Source organism: Schistocerca gregaria, chromosome 5, assembly GCF_023897955.1.
Source record: "Schistocerca gregaria isolate iqSchGreg1 chromosome 5, iqSchGreg1.2, whole genome shotgun sequence".
In the NCBI taxonomy this organism is placed as follows: domain Eukaryota; kingdom Metazoa; phylum Arthropoda; class Insecta; order Orthoptera; family Acrididae; genus Schistocerca; species Schistocerca gregaria.
Window position 1 is genome coordinate 191,810,306 of NC_064924.1, and position 17,429 is coordinate 191,827,734.

The following is a 17,429-nucleotide window of genomic DNA, read 5'->3' on the forward strand; positions in this document are numbered from 1 at the left end:
TGTTCCCTTATGCTCTTCTGAAAACTCTGTACGACCGCCAACATTCTTGCAGTTTCTTCAGTTTTAATCTACAGCTCATAACCAATAGATTTTGGTCAGAGTCCACACCTGCCCCTGGAAATGTCTTACTATTTAAAACCTGGTTGCTAAATCTCTGTCTTTCCATTATATAATCTGTATGATACCTTCTAGTATCTCCAGGCTTCTTCCTGGTATATAACCTTCTTTCATGGTTCTTGAACCAACTGTTAGCTGTGATTAAGTTATGCTCTGTGCAAAATTCTACCAGGCGGCTTCCTCTTTCGTATCTTATCCCCAGTCGATATTCACGTAATACATTTCCTTCTCTCCCTTTTCCTACTATCGAATTCCAGTCACCCATGACTATTAAATTTTCGTCTCCCTTCACTATGTGAATAATTTCTTTTATCTCATCATTTATTTCCTCAGTTTCTTCGTCATCTGCAGAGCTAGTTGGCATATAAACTTTCACTACTGTACTAGTCGTGGGCGTCATGTCTATCTTGGCCATAATAAGGTGTTCACTGTGCTGTTTGTAGTAGCTTACCCGGACTTCCATTTTTTTTCATTCATTATTAAACCTACCGCTGAATTACCCCTCTTTGATTTTGTATTTATAACTCTGTACTTACCTGACCAAAAGTCTTGTTCCTCCTGTCACCAAACTTCCATAATTCCCATTATATCTATCTTTAACCTACCCACTTCCCTTTTTAAATTTTCTAACCTACCTGCGCGATTACGCAATCTGATATTCCACGCTCCAATCCGTAGAACGCCAGTTTTCTTTCACTTTCTCCTGAGTAGCCCCTGCCCGGAAATCCGAATGGAGGACTATTTTACCTCCGGAATATTGTACCCAAGAGGGCCTCATCATCATTTAATCATATAGTAAAGCTGCATGCCCTCGGGAAAAATCACGGCTGTAGTTTCCCCTTGCTTTCAGCCGTTCGCAGTACCAGCACAGCAAGGCCGCTTTGGTTAGTGTTACAGGGCCAGATCAGTCAATCATCCAGACTGTTGCCCCTGTAACTACTGAAAAGGCTGCTGCCTCTCTTCAGGAACCACACGTTTGTCTGGACTCTCAACAGATACCCCTCCGTTGTGGTTGCACCTACGGTACGGCTATGTGTATCGCTGAGGCACGCAAGCCTCCCCACCAACGGCAAGGTCCGTGGTTCATTGGTGGGTTAGTCATTGGTTCATTGGAGGGTTAGTCATAAAATTATGAGCAAATTTAAAGGGCTATTAATGAATAAACAACACCTCTCTTCTACAAAACTGATTCCACAAGGAGTGGATAAAGCTATTATCGGAGTCTTTCACGAGTCGTGTAATGGCGGAAATTTTCTAAATAAAAGAACTAAAAACTGCAAAGACAAGATTGGCAATTCGTGTGCTGAGCAGTAGTGGCTAGACAAGAATTTGCTTCAGAGCGGCTATGTGTTTGTCTTGGGGCAGCGTAACTAGAGGCAAGCAAATATCCAGTCTTTATTCATCCAGTATTTGAGAATGAGAGCACTTAGCGCCTTCCAACAAACATTACACATCATTTCAGACCTCTCTAAAAAATTTCGTGCTGACACTCCACCATTCCCCTGCACATAATGATGAAAGGAAAGAAACTTTATCACTTACTATATTTTCACTGTTTATACAGTAAAACGTCAGTATTAGAAATGTTTTAATTTATTATTGCATTACTACCAACTTCATTCATAACTCGTATTGCAGACAGGATCGACATACACAACTAAATGCAAGAGAAAAATTATACCACTGTACGACAGAGCGTTCAGGAGATATAATCTCTTATGCAGAAGACTATAATTTGTTAAACAATTGTGGAGAAGGGCATTTACTGGTTGTTGATATTACAAAAACTGCTCAACTGCTGCCCCTTGTATCATATTTTTGCATATTGTCAACAAAATTTTTATGATTCTTCGTTTTTGAGGTACATATCTTCTTAAACCCATCGCATTCGGCATCGGTTCCCTCTTACCGTAGTTTGCGTCAAGGATATAATCGTCTTTTTAATGTTACTTGCACTTTATATCAGCTTCGTCGTTGGCAGTGCCACTCCTTAAATTTAGTGATGTAACACTCAGTCGATAAGCAAGCACACGACATTTTCCGAAATAATTTCCCGTGCTTTCAATGCCAGGTAAGAATGTCCATAGGGATGAGATTAGGTTCATTCCTGCTATGGGAACGTCTACTGCTTGCTTTGCGGAGCAAGACCTGAACAGAGTCCACATGTGTCCATAGCTTTCAGATTCTTATCAAAATTAGCGAGTAGGCAAGCCTTACAGCACGATGATAAAGGCGCACAGCACTGTGGAATTGAACGGCTCTGTGTATCAACACATTCGCAGAAGGCAATGAGTAATCAAACAAGGCAGGAACGTCTTAACTGTTAAACGTACGTACGAGATAAGAATCTGGACGTGTTTAAGAGCCACGTTTTGCAAATTTACCACTTATCGCCATTTCTACTCTCAGGGATAATGTCTTGTGTTAGTGTGTGTCGGTGCAGATCGCATGGGTAGCCCAGCAAATACTTTGTCCGTTCATTACTTCTACACTGTAACTTTCGATATATGTGACTGAATCATCCGCACTTTATTGTTACTTAAATCTGTATACAAATTTTAGTCCACAGTGTACAATAGGGAATTCTAAACGCTCTAGAAGTACTGTAATGGAATTGGAACATGGTAGGTTCTAGAAGAACATTAATTATCGCTCATCAAACAAGCAAACATAGGGAGCGTATGTGATTTTCTGATTGGTATCGTCGTAGGCGTGCAAGATGTTAAAAAAGACGTGGCGACCTTATTCGGCGTTGCGCAGCCTAGAAGCTTTCTAGTGTGTGAGATAGTTTGCAGCGGCCGCAGAAACCAATTAAAGCGATAAACAAATAGTGGCGACCCAATTAACGGAAACGCTCTTTGGGCTGCGGTATTGAGAGGAGCAAAAAGACGTAATTGTGGCCAGGCCGCGGGGAGGGGGGGAGGGGGGGGGGGGGAGGGAAGAACAGAACTGTGGGCCAGACCGACCAATCACCAGCGACCGTATCGTTTGCGGAAACGTTAGGCACTCGGTTTGTCAGTCGATCAGGGAGCGGGGGGGTGGGGAGGGGGGAGGGTGCCTCAAACGCCCTTCCGAAATAAATGAATTGGAGGCAGGGCATCGGGTAAACACAATATCCCCTGCCCCTGGATGAAATTTCTGCCGCTTCAGATATGGCAGAGGGTGGAAACAGGGAACGCGCGCCGCGAGCTCAAAGCTGAAAATTAAAAATTTCTGTAATGTTGTTGCCCGAACCGAGCCGTGTAGTCGATTTCTAACTGTAGCGCCAATGTTCCCCAGGGAGACACACTCTCGCGAGGGAACTGCAGGATATTCCTCTCGTTATTTGCGGTGCGCAGCTTCCACTGGAAAACAAATAGACGCGCCGTCCAGGCACCGCTTTTTGTTCGTGTTAGCTGACCTGCTTCTTTACGCAAACACATGGCATGGGCAGTGGACACTGTTCTCTCTCTCCCTTCACCTCTGTTGCATGACCTCAATTCCTCATTCGCTGCTGATATGTCGAAGGGTCCAAAGACAGTACCATCGTTTCCTTTAGCAAATCTACTAAGTGTCGCCATTTGGATTGATGACTGGGGATCAGTTTCTAAACTTACAATCAGAGAGCCTTAAAATGTTCTCTTTCAGTGTACAAGATTCTAATCAAGAACAACCTATGGTACCAACCTACGGTACCACTCATTAATATTCCCATAAACTCTGACAGTTACTTGATATTTCAAACATGAACACTACATTTAAAGCTTATAACACTAGCAGGAAAATTATATTTCATATTCGTCACAGTATCCTCCGTCGGCTTTAATGACTGACTACAAAACTAGATGGATGCGGTTGAAAAGTTTTCGTAGTCATTGCGAGTCCATATAATTCAACGCATTCGTCCAGAGATGTTCCTTGCTTGCTATTGTGTATCTTTCCAGATACGCCTGAGCACTTCATACCACACCATTTCAGTAGGATTGAGGGCTCTGGGACTGCCTCAACACATCTTTCAGTATCACAGTTTTTACGTTTAGTGGACTGTACTTCTTACAGAACGTTAGCCGATCTTCGGGATAGTCATCCTATTGTAATGTGAACCCTTTCCCTACTAGGCGCAATACACATGGTATCGTACGATATTGAAGGATGAGATGGCAGTGGTTCTGGCCCACGCGTCCTTCTATTTTCCCAATGTCGCCAAATGTGTCTCTTACAAAACACCCCCAATACATAACAGATCCGCCATCGTATTACCCTGTGGGTAGAGTGCCCTGCTGAGCTATCCTTTCCCCTTCCGACCTACGAGCAAACGATCTCCTGGTACCGAAATTAGCTAATTTCGTTATAACACTCTCTCCCACCCTTCGTGTGTTCTCTTATCATGTTTCCCAGCCCATGCGAGTATCATATTTCTTATTTAAAGAGCTTGAGAAGGATTTATGTCGCTTCCATATGTCCTTTCAAGACGACATGGGTCTGTCTTCTTTTCAGTATTGTAAAACATGATTTAATTTTTCATTTCTAACAATTCTGTGATATGGTTTTGAACCTATTTCTCTTGCTGTGGTTCTGATAAATTTTTAACCACTTTAATGGCCTTACGAGGTCGCCCGGGTCTTCGTCCACCTTTTTTGCTGCCTTTCGTCTTTGGTGTCGAAGGGTCATTGTTCTACACCTACTGATACGCCACATTTTTTTTTTTTTTTTTTTTTTGGCAGTTGGAGGAGTATTTGCACCTGCTTGTATAAGTGCTGCAATAACAGCAAACAGTAACTGTTCTACTGATTTGATTACTCAACCGCAACCAGGGTATTACACACATCAAAAGTGTTTTGCGTCATCCCCGTTCCCAGAACTCCTGAAGATAACATTGACAGTGGATTTTTATCACAGACACAGTTCATTTGACTGTTCAGAGATGTCACTAAACGTACCCAAAGATTTAAATAACCATGCATCAGCAGCGCCTATTAGACGTAGGGGGTCCGACAGCCAAGCAGTTCCAGTAATTCCACCAGCGAGGAGGTACAAGGCTCGTGTTGTCCTTAGTCAGCCATACCTAGACAGCCAATACCGCGGTTCGATCGCGTCCGCGTTGTTACTTTGTGCCAGGAAGGGTTCCTAAAGAAGAGGAGTGTCCAGGCGTCTCGGACTAAAACAAAGCGATGTTGTTCAGACAAGGAGGAGGTACATAGAGACAGGAAGTGTCAATATCATGCCTCGCTCAGGCACTACTGCAGTGGACGATCGCTGCCTACGGAATACGGCTCGGACGAACCCGGACAGCAACGCCACCATGTTGAATAATGCTTTTCGCGCAGCCACACAACTAAAACTGTGCACAATAAGCTGCATGATGCGCATCTTCGCTCCCGACGCCCACGACGACGTCTAACTTTACAGCCACCACTACATGAAGAGAGGTATAGATTGGCCCAACGACATGCCGAATGGACCGCTCAGGAATAGCCATCACGTTCTCTTCACCGGCGAGTGGTATGCCTTCATCCAGACAACCATCGGACATTTTTGGATGCAACCTGGTCAGGCTGAAAGACTTGGACACACTGTCCAACGACTGCAGCAAGGTGGAAGTTCCCCGCTGTTTTGGGGTGGCATTATGTGGGACCGACGTACACCGCTGGTGATCATGGAAGGCGCCGTAACGGCTGTACGATACGTGAATGCCATCCTCCGACCGATAGTGCAACAACATCGGCAGCATATTGGTAGGGCATTCGTCTTGATAGATGACAGTTTGCGCCCCAATTGTGCAAATCTTGTGAATGATTTCCTTCAGGATAATGACATCGCCCGACTAGAGGGCGCCACATGTTCTCCAGACCTGAACCCTATCGAACATACGTGGGTTAGATTGAAAAGGGCTGTTTATGGACGACGTGACCCATCAACCATTCTGAAGGACCAACACCGAATCTCAGTTGAGGAGTGGAACAGTCTGGATCAACCGTGCTTTGATGAACTTATGGATAGTATGCCAGGATGAATACAGGCATGCATCAAAGAAAGAGGACGTACTACAGGGTATTAGAGGTACTAGTGTGTACAGCAATTTGGAGGATCACGCCTGAAGGTCTCACAACAACATGCAATGTGTGGTTTTCATGAGCAATAGAAAGGGTGGAAAAGATGTTTACGTTCAACACTATTCCAATTTTCTATACAGATTCCGGAACTCTCGGATCCAAGGTGATGCAAAACTTTTTTCATGTGTGTATATGGTATGTACAGGGAAATTATTTGTCAGTTTTTAGATTGACTGGAATTAATGAGGAATGACTTAAGATCTAACACTTTAAGACGAAACTCACCTTGTTAATTATTTTACAGTAATAATTTCGCAAAGGTAATGATCAAGTTTGTATGATTACCCTTCCACACATCACCATTAAATTTCTACATTTCTGCGAAATCTTTGGGAAGCTTCGAGAGGCGTGGGTAAACAAAAGATAAACATTTTACTTATCTTCAACTTCTCTTCGTTTTGTTGGTTGCAGTTCTTGCGTCTAGGGGTACAGTCTTGGGGCTGTAATTTTTTTATAACGTTGTGAGTTTTAGATGACTACATAATTGATGAAGTTCTTTGTGTTGCTATGACTTCTTTTATTTGATCCCATTCTTCTATATCACACCGACTTTTTAATTTTCTCCTTAGAACACAAGTTACATTGTTGTTGACAATATTAGAAAATACGTGCCGTTTCATCAGAGATATTCCCACTGCCACTCACATTCCGTGACACTCACAACATTCCAAAGAGTTTACAAAGCAAAAGAGTTTACAAATTTTCTTGACAAAAGGAGAATCATCACCTAGATATAAAATTACTTTATTAATGAATCCAGAAATAAATTTAATAATTATCGTTAGATTGTGCAATTAATAATATGAATTTTAAGTGCGCCTGATATTTTGTAATTTCAAATATTTCTAAAAGAAAAGTATTTTTAACGGTACGTATAGGGTACTAACAAATTAATTTCTTTTTACATATTTTAGGTCGAAACATAACACATCGAGTACAATATCATATGAAGTTCATTGAGTTAAAGAGCTTATATAACGTTCAACAAATAAAATAATCGGTAGTAAGCATGGTATCGCTTACTTCTATATAAAAAAAGGTAATATTAAAGGACAGTGTCAAAATAAAAGTTTCAATTTAATTCTTTAACAGATATTAAGGATATTTCAAAAATATTCGTTTGATTTCAAAAGACAACAGTTTATTTCCAGCACATTAGGAGACACAAATTCGGTGTAAATTTTAACTTATGCATCGAAACCAAAAGTTACCTTTCTTACAGTTCTAAGCTGGCGGTTCACGTGTTCGCCGGCAGCTGTCTTCCTTCTGGAGCTAGCTCGCTCTTTTGTTCGTTGACCAACGTTCGTCTAGTCGCGATAAAAGGGTTTTGCGTTCTCCGTTAGTACACGTTCAATTCTTAACGGCTGTGAGGACTGATTCTCTTTGAGAGTGCTGTGCCTCTCCTCTTACACGTCGAAGCATTTTATTCAAGTCTATGGCTGTTTATGGAGTGCGAAACACATAGGTCGCTTCGATGTGCTCTTTCACGTCGTGGAGTGCGTTTAGTATGTTTTTAGCTTCTAGAAACTAACATATGCTTAGTCTTCGTGCCAAGAGAGAGTCACGCGTTCTTCATGTATATCTCCTGTGTGTTTAAGGCAAAATTTGTAACTCAAGCCTCAAAAGATGCAAAGATAATTCACTCTGGGTGTTCAGTGATGAGACAGTGTTCCATTTCAGTGAAAAGCGTAACACTATGGGGGACGTAGCAGCCACAAGGCAGAGTCGAGTTCGAGACAGAATCTTCAAAGACTCATATAATTCGTTTTCGCAGAACCTCAATCGGTAAAAACCGAACCCTTGTTGGATGACTTTGGTCTTCGGCTATCTGTACGTCCGTTAAGACTCCCTTTTCTCAAGAACGGACAGAAGAAGCCAACTGAAATTTATATCAAATATTACGTGTGTTGATATGAGATTCCTTGTGCTTATGAACAGGTGCATGTATGAAATAGAAATTCACATCATTCCTTTGGTAGTGCAGGAAATCTAAGCATCTGTGACAGCGTAGTCAAAAGATACATCCATTTATATCACATATTTTGATCCCCCCGAACACACTCATCAAAATCAGTATGATGCTTCTCGTTGACCCAGAATGGCACGATGCAAGGAAAGACATTTTAATCCTATTCGATGGCACAATAGAAGAAAATAGTGTCGTACATTCACAATTCAACAGTTGCCATCCAAAAATTACATAAACTTTTTAGTTTTAAAGGTTTCAAACAAAAAATCTGAAGACATATTCGGAATTTTTCGTAAGTCAACGACAACAGACATAAATATCCACAACCAATCATGCCACCCAGGAGCACACAAGCTCACATATTTTCATTCAGTGATACACAGAATGATCAAATCACTACTAGAAAAAGAAAAAATTTAGGGATGAACTAGTTCTTCTCCGAAACGTGGCTACAAATAACGTTTACCCTAAAAATATATGAGATCCTTGTCACAGTTGTTCAGAAATGGCGTACTCTCCCAATAAGAGTAAAAATATTTACTAATTATTTTAAAGAAATTACATACAGTCATATTGACACCAATGATGAGAAGAAAATGTAATTGAGAACTAATTCATATGTAGGTTAATTAACAAATTTCTGCAAAATAAATGTCATCTTACTAGTGTTAAGTACGTTAAAACATGGACCTATTCATAAAAGCTTTGTAACAGCAGCTTGGAAGAAAGGTGCTCCTTAAATAGTGAAAAACCTCTCTAATTTATTTTATGAGAATGACATGCAGTCATAGGAGCAAGCACGTACATGGAATAATATACTACTAAAGAATCATCCATAAAATAAGTTATAATGTGCCTAGTTTCTCTACAAATTGTAAGATGGCATGAACTATTCCCCTTACATGAAGTCATTAAAGACAACCTAACTCACGTTGAGCGAACAGTAGGGCTGAACAATAATGACTGGCAAGGCACAATGCATCTTGTAGAGGGTATAGTGCGGACGTATTGGAATAATTAATGTCGGGTGATGGTTTGAAAGTAATTCACACAACATGAAAACTTTGTGAAAATGCGTCGGTTTACTGGAGCCTAGTTTATCCCAGGGAAGTATTCGAGTGACCATGGCCAGCAGGGGAGTGGCGAAGGGAAGTGACAATAGGCAGCTTAGGGCGGCTCAAGCTCTGAGAAAGCGGTAACGGGATGCGGCCTCCAGCTGCCTTAAGATGAGTGACAGTGAGTGGGTGGTTGATCCCATGCTGGTGTACCGGGAAGTAGACGGAGAACTTGTACACCTGTTGATAAATGTCCGTCATCCTGTTTTCAGTGAAACATGAGAGAAAGCCGCGCAAAGCTACGGTGGAGCGGTCAGTAGAGGTCAAAACATGAGTTTTCGAGACTATAGACACTTCACGCTGAAATCGCGGTCCACAGAGTCTGAAGTAAATCAGCTGAAGAGCGACAGAATAAAATACGCAGGCCTCTGATCGGACCAAGGAATTCGAAATACTCTCCTGGTAGTCAGAATTCCGGAAAAATTGGTGTCTGCGCAAACGCTAACCTTCATGGGTGGCCTGGGAGGAGCTAAATAGCTGAAGTTGAGAGGAATGGAAATTTTGTGGGAATGTGTTCAGTTCCCAGAGCAGGCATTGGTCGGAGCTGTGAAGAGACACATTATTAACGCGACTTGTGCTGCAATTGGCGTAAGTGATTTCGCTCTAGGGGAAACCGTGGCGAAGGGAGGACTAGTAGAAGTCTCCGTAGGGGTCTTTCTTTCCCAGCTTGCTTAGAGTGCTGACGTGGCGTTCCTTGCTCAGCTTGCCTGAGAAAGTGTGAGCATCTCTGCAATTTAGGACTTAGCAAATGGAACGATTGAGCTTGGAGATAGGAAGTTTTGGTTCAGCTATGTACTGACCTTGATAGCGAGGAGTGAATAGGCGAGTGCAGCCTTGCAGCACTACGAGGTCGGCCGATGTCCGTACAATGACACTGCTCCGCCACCCTGAATTCGGTGATATTGCGCCCGCTCCAGCCACTGATTAATTTGTTGGATCACGTCGGCAAAGCTTCCACAAGGTTTTCGTGGGCTGTGTATTGTAGAATTCTTCAGGGACAACGCATTATGCCTGGGTCAGTCGACAGGAATTACTTTTGATTTATCGCCCTTTACTCCACGCAAACGCAATTTATTACCACTGGCTCTTAGGAGAGTCATGTAATGTGGTGATTGAAGGTCGTGAGTTAAAATAAATCTGTGCTAACCGACTGTATCTGTTTTCAATCAACTAATTGAAATCCCAAGTCGTTTTCTTAATTAATTTTATGTTCAACATTTGCATCTGGTGTTCAATAACTGAATATAACATCAATGTGCACCCCTTTTTTAAATAAAAGGGGTCAATTCTGAATCAATTAATGTCAACACTGCCACCACAGTTCAATCAGGACTCACAGGGCCTTATTACTTTCTTTGCATTATCAAACATTGCGGCAGTTTTGCACTCTCTGTTGACCTGTTAGTCAATTAAATGGGGTGAACACACACAAAAACCAGATAAGTGACCGGTGGGGTGTTACAAGATATGACTTGTTAGTATGTCAAAATCACAAGTGTCACCAATGTATCAAATGTATAATGTGTTTAATACTTGAAAATGGCCTAAGGCCGGAATTGTATGATCGCACATGGATTAAAGAAATGGCAGATAAAGTTAACACGAAGTCATTAAAAAGATTCACATCAGCTGCAGATCCTATCGTATTGAGAAATATAAAATTCCAAAATTGAGTTATGGTGTCGTCTTGGAAGATTTACACCTAATATTTGACATATGACACTTTCAAAAACATTTGCGTCGGTGTTCAAAGTATGTTATTGTGGTCTTCAGTCCTGAGACTGGTTTTATGCAGCTCTCCATGCTACTCTATCCTGTGTAAGCTTCTTCATCTCCCAATACCTACTGCAACCTACATCCTTCTGAATCTGCTTAGTGTATCCATCTCTTGGTCTTCCTCTACGAATTTTAACCTCCACGCTGCCCTCCAATTCTAAACTGATGATCTCTTGATGCCTCAGAACATGTCCTACCAACCGATCCATTCTTCTAGTCAAGTTGTGCTTCAAACTCCTCTTCTCCCCAATTTTATTCAATACTTCCTCATTAGTTATGTGATCTACCCATCTAATCTTCAGCATTCTTCTGTAGCACCACATTTCGAAAGCTTCTATTCTCTTCTTGTCGAGACTACTTATCGTCCATGTTTCACTACCATACATGGCTACACTCCACACAAATTGTAAGTAAGCTGTTTAGGTTTTTATATTGGTAACGCCACGTAGCGCTCTATATGAAAATCACTGGCTGTGCTGTGTGCAGTCTGTGGCTAGTTTGCATTGTTGTCTGCCATTGTAGTATTCAGCAGCTGGATGTTAACAGCGCGTAGCGTTGCGCACTTGGAAGAGCCGCCAGCAGTCGTGGATGTGGGGAGAGAGATGGCGGAATTTTGAAATTTGTAAGACTTGACGTCATGAACTGCTATATACATTATGACTTTTGAACACTATTGAGGTAAATACATTGTTTGTTCTCTATCAAAATCTTTCATTTGCTAACTATGCCTATCAGTAGTTAGTGCCTTCAGTAATTTGAATCTTTTATTTAGCTGGCAGTATTGGCGCTCGCTGTATTGCAGCAGATCGAATATCGAAGTTTTTTGTGACGTAAGTGATTTGTGAAACGTGTAGGTTAATGTTAGTCAGGGCCATTCTTTTGTAGGGATTTTTGCGTTGTGCTAAAAAATATTGTGTGTCAGTTTAAGCACAGTCATGTATAATTTATCTAAGGGAACGTTTCAAAATACTTTCAGAATCGATTTCCCGAAACTTAAACCTATACTAGATGTTAACAAATTTCTCTTCTTCGCTCAGATGGAAACCCAGATGAAATGGGAGATACGATACTGCGTGAAGAGTTTGACAGAGCACTGAAAGATCTGAGTCGAAACAAGGCCCCCAGAGTGGACAACATTCCATTGGAACTACTGACGGCCTTGGGAAAGCCAGTCCTGACAAAACTCAACCATCTGATGAGCAAGATGTATGAAACAACTAAAATACCCCCAGACTTCAAGAAGAATGTAATAATTTCAATCCCAAAGAAAGCAGGTGTTGACAAATTTGAAAATTACCGAACAATCAGTTCAATAAGCCACAGCTGCAAAATACTAACACGAATACCTTACAGACGAATGACAAAACTAGTAGAGGCCGACCTCGAGGAAGATCAGTTTGGATTCCGTAGAAATACTGGAACACGTGAGGCAATACTGACTTTACGACTTATCTTAGAAGAAAGACTAAGGAAAGGCAAACCTACGTTTCTAGCATTTGTAGACTTAGAGAAAGCTTTTAACAATGTTGACTGGAATACTCTCTTCCAAATTATGAAGGTGGCAGGGGTAAAATACAGGGAGCGAAAGGCTATTTACAATTTGTACAGAACCAGATGGCAGTTATAAGAGTCGAGGGGCATGAAAGGGAGATAGTGGTTGGGAAGAGAGTGAGACAGGGTTGTAGCCTATCCCCGATGTTATTCAATCTGTATATTGAGCAAGCAGTAAAGGAAACTAAACAAAATTTCGGAGTAGGTATTAAAGTCCATGGAGAAGAAACAAAAACTTTGAGGTTTGCCGATGACATTGTAATTCTGTCAGAGAAAGCAAAGAACTTGGAAGAGCAGTTGAACGGAATGGATAGCATCTTGAAAGGAGGATATAAGATGAACATCAACAAAACCAAAACGAGTATAACGGAATGTAGTCGAATTAAGTCGGGTGAGGCTGAGGGAATTAGATTAGGAAATGAGACACTTAAAGTAGGAGTTTTGCTATTTGGGGAGCAAACTAACTGATGATGGTCGAAGTAGAGAGGATATAAAATGTAGGCTGGCAATGGCAAGGAAAGCGTTTCTGAAGAAGAGAATTGAGTTAACATCGAGTATAGATTTAAGTGTCAGGAAGTCATTTGTGAAAGTATATGTGTGGAGTGTAGCCATGTATGGAAGTGAAACATGGGCGATAAATAGTTTGGACAAGGAGAGAATAGAAGCTTTCGAAATATGGTGCTACAGAAGAATTCTGAAGATTAGATGGGTAGATCACATAACTAATGAGGGAGTATTGAATAGGATTGGGGAGAAGAGACGTTTGTGGCACAACTTGACCAGAAGAAGGGATCGGTTGGTAGGACATGTTGTGAGGCATCAACGGATCACCAATTTAGTATTGCAGAGCAGTGTGGCGGGTAAAAATCGTAGAGGGAGACCAAGAGATGAATACACTAAACAGATTCAGAAGGATGTAGGTTGCAGTAGGTACTGGAGATGAAGAAGCTTGCACAGGATAGATTAGCATGGAGAGCTGCATTTCTCTTCTTCAGAAATGCTTTCCTTGCCATTGCCAGTCTACATTTTATAACCTCACTACTTCGACCATCATCAGTTATTTTGCTCCCCAAACAGCAAAACGCCTTTACCACTATAAGTGTCTCATTTCCTAATCTAATTCCCTCAGCATCACTCGATTTAATTCGACTACATTCCATTATCCTCGTTTTGCTTTTGTTGATGTTCATCTTATATCTTCCTTTCAAGCCAATATCTATTCCGTTCAACTGATCTTCATAGTCCTTTGCTGTCTCTGACAGAATTACAATGTCATCGGCGAACCATAAAGATTGTATTTCTTCTCCATGGATTTTAATACCTACTCCGAATTTTTCTTGTTTCCTTTACTGATTGCTCAATATACAGATTGAACAACGTTGGGGAGAGGCTACAATACTCTCTCACTCCCTTCCCAACCACTGATTCCCTTTGATGTCCCTAGACTCTTATAACTGCCATCTGGTTTCTGTACAAATTGTAAATGGTTTTTCGCTCGCTGTATTTTACCCCTGCCACCTTAAGAATTTGAAAGTGAGTATTCCAGTCAACATTGTCAAAGGCTTTCTCTAAGTTTACAAACGCTAGGAACGTAGGTTTGCCTTTCCTTAATCTAGCTTCTGAGATAAGTCGTAAGGTCAGTATTGCCTCATGTGTTACAATATTTCTACGGAATCCAAACTGATCTTCCCCGAGGTCGCCTTCTACTAGTTTTTCCATTCGTCTATAAAGAATTCGTGTTAGTATTGGGCAGCCGTGACTTATTAAACTGATAGTTTGGTAATTTTCACATCTGTTAACACCTGCTTTCTTTGGCATTGTATTATTATATTCTTCTTGAAGTCTGAGGGTATTTCGCCTGTCTCATACATCTTGCTCACCAGATGGTAGAGTTTTGTCAAGACTGGCTCTCCCAAGGCTGTCGGTGGTTCTTTATGGAATGTTGTCTACTCCCGGAGCTTTGTTGCGGCTCAGGTCTTACAGCGCTCTGTCAAACTCATCACGCAGTATCATATCTCCCATTTCATCTACATCCTCTAACATTTCCATAATATTTTCCTCAAGAACATCGCCCTGATTCAGACCCACTATATACTCCTTCCACCTTTCTGCTTTCCCTTCTTTGCTTAGAACTGGGTTTCCATCTGAGCTCTTGATATTCATACAAGTGGCACTCTTTTCCGCAAAGGTCTCTTTAATTTTCCTGTAGGCAGTATCTATCTTACCCCTAGTGAGATACGCCTCTACATCGTTACGTTTGTCCTCTAGCCATCCCTGCTTAGCCATTTTGCACTTCCGGTCGATCTCATTTTTGAGACGTTTGCATTTTTATATTTTCTCTTTTCATCACATAAATGCAATATTTCTACTAGCCCTCGTATTTATACCTACTTGATCCTCTGCTGCCTTTACCACTTCATCCCTCAAAGCTACCCATTCTTCTTCTACTGTATTCTTTCCCCCATTCTTGTCAATTGTTCCCTTATGCTTTCCCTGAAACTCTATACAACCTCTGGTTTATTCAGTTTATCCAGGCCCCAACCCCTTATACTCTCACCTTTTTGCAGTTTCCTCAGCTTTAATCTACAGGTCATAACCAATAGATTGTGGTCAGAGTCCTCATCTGCCCCTGGAAATGTCTTACAATTTAAAACTTGGTTCTCAAATCTGTGTCTTCCAATTATATGGTTTATCTGAAACCTATCAGTATCTCCAGGCTTCTTCCATATATACAATCTTGTTTTATGATTGTTGAACCAAGTGTTAGTATGGTTAAGTTGTTATCTGTGCAAAATTGTACCAAGCGGCTTTCTCTTTCGTTTCTTACCCCCAATCCATATTCACCTACAACGTTTCCTACTCTCCCTTTTCCTACTGACGAATTCCAGTCACCCATGACTATTAAACTTTCATCTCCCTTCACTATCTGAATAATTTCTTTTATTTCATCATACATTTCCTCAATTTCTTCGTCATCTGCAGAGATAGTTGGCTTATAAACTTGTACTACTGTGGTAGGCGTGGGCTTCGTGTCTATCTTGGCCACAATAATGCGTTCACTATGCTGTTTGAAGTAGCTTACCCGCATTCCTATTTTCCTATTCATTATTAAACCTACTCCTGCATTACCCCTATTTGATTTTGTGTTTATAACCCTGTAGTCACCTTACCAGAAGTCTTGTTCCTCCTTCCACCGAACTTCACTAATTTCCATTATATCTAACTGTAACCAGTTCATTTCACTTTTTAAATTTTCTAACCTACCTGCCCGATTAAGGGATCTGACATTCCACGCTCCGACCCGTAGAACACCAGTTTTCTTTTTCCTGATAACGACATCCTCTCGAGTAGTCTCCGCCCACAGGTCCGAATGGGGGATTATTTTACCTCCGGAATGTATTACCCAAGAGGACGTCGTAATCATTTAATCATACAGTAAAGCTGCATGCCTTTGGTAAAAATTACGGCCGTAGTTCCCCTTGTTTCAGCCGTTCGCAGTACCAGAACAGTAAGACCGTTTTGGTTAGTGTTACAAGGCCACATCAGTCAATCATCCAGACTGTTGCCCCTGCAACTACTGAAAACACTGCTGCGTCTCTTCAGGAAACACACATTTGTCTGGCCTCTTAAGAGATACCCCTCCGTTCTGGTTGCACTTGCGTACTTCTATCTGTATCGCTGACTCACGCAAGCCTCCCCACCAACGGCACGGTCCATGGTTGGTGGGGTAGGTATATACTTCCGTGACTAAAAATGCTGTAGAATTAAGACTCCACACAAAGACTTCAGTCTGGTCATTGCAGTTACGAGGAAAAACCGAAGAAATGAAGATGTGTTTCGTTGTCATAAGATCAATGAATTATTGAAATCTATGTAACAGTATTCAGTTCGTGCCACACAGGTAATTATTTATGCCCTTTTCTGTCACATATCACGTCGTTCCACTGAATGACTTACATTGCAGTCACAATTCACACATCTACACAGCTATGATACTTGCATCTTATCTGCCTTGTTTCCCACTCCACATACGCAAAAAAAATGTTTCCGACGATAGTTCGTACTGCCTTTCTTGAACTTCATTCATCCGTTTACTTTATACTACTGCTACAGCTATTATAACTGCTACCACTGCTGTTACTACTTTTGTTAGTATTAAAAGTTTTATCTACTATTAGTTTACCCGTGATTTATGTAGGTTGCTCATAATATATTTCACTGCGATAGTGGAGCCGTCCTAGATGCGATTATAACTGAGGAGATGGTAAAAACTCCACATACCCTCTCCCTTCCTCTCCTCTCATGCCCTCGTCGTTTTGTTTCTTAATTCATTCGTGTTTGGATGCACATGACGAGTTACAATCTTGTTATTTTAATTTACAGCTAACGCTACAGTTGTGCTAAATTTATTTTTATCGAAATTCTGTTGTTATCCATTTATTGTTATCCAAATTGTGTCTACTGTTTTGTTGCGTTCTCTTCTTTCCTGACTTCTTCACAGTTTTGGTTGGTATTGAGGATACTTAGCTTGTACCATACTAATCTTCATTATATTTCTTCGAACCTCCTATCAAAATTAACTTTTGCGAAGACTTCGGAGCCCCTCCAACGGTTTGAATAAAAAGTCCATTTCCCTTCTGCTCCCCTACAATTTTAAGCAATAATTGATAATTATAGTTCACCTTATCTGACGCTTTGAATAAGACTTCATGTTTTTGTTTCCCTGCTACTGTAAAATATATTCCAGTTCACAGTTTAAAAGCGTAATGCATAACTCTGACAATGAATAGTGCTCATTGTTTGTCACTT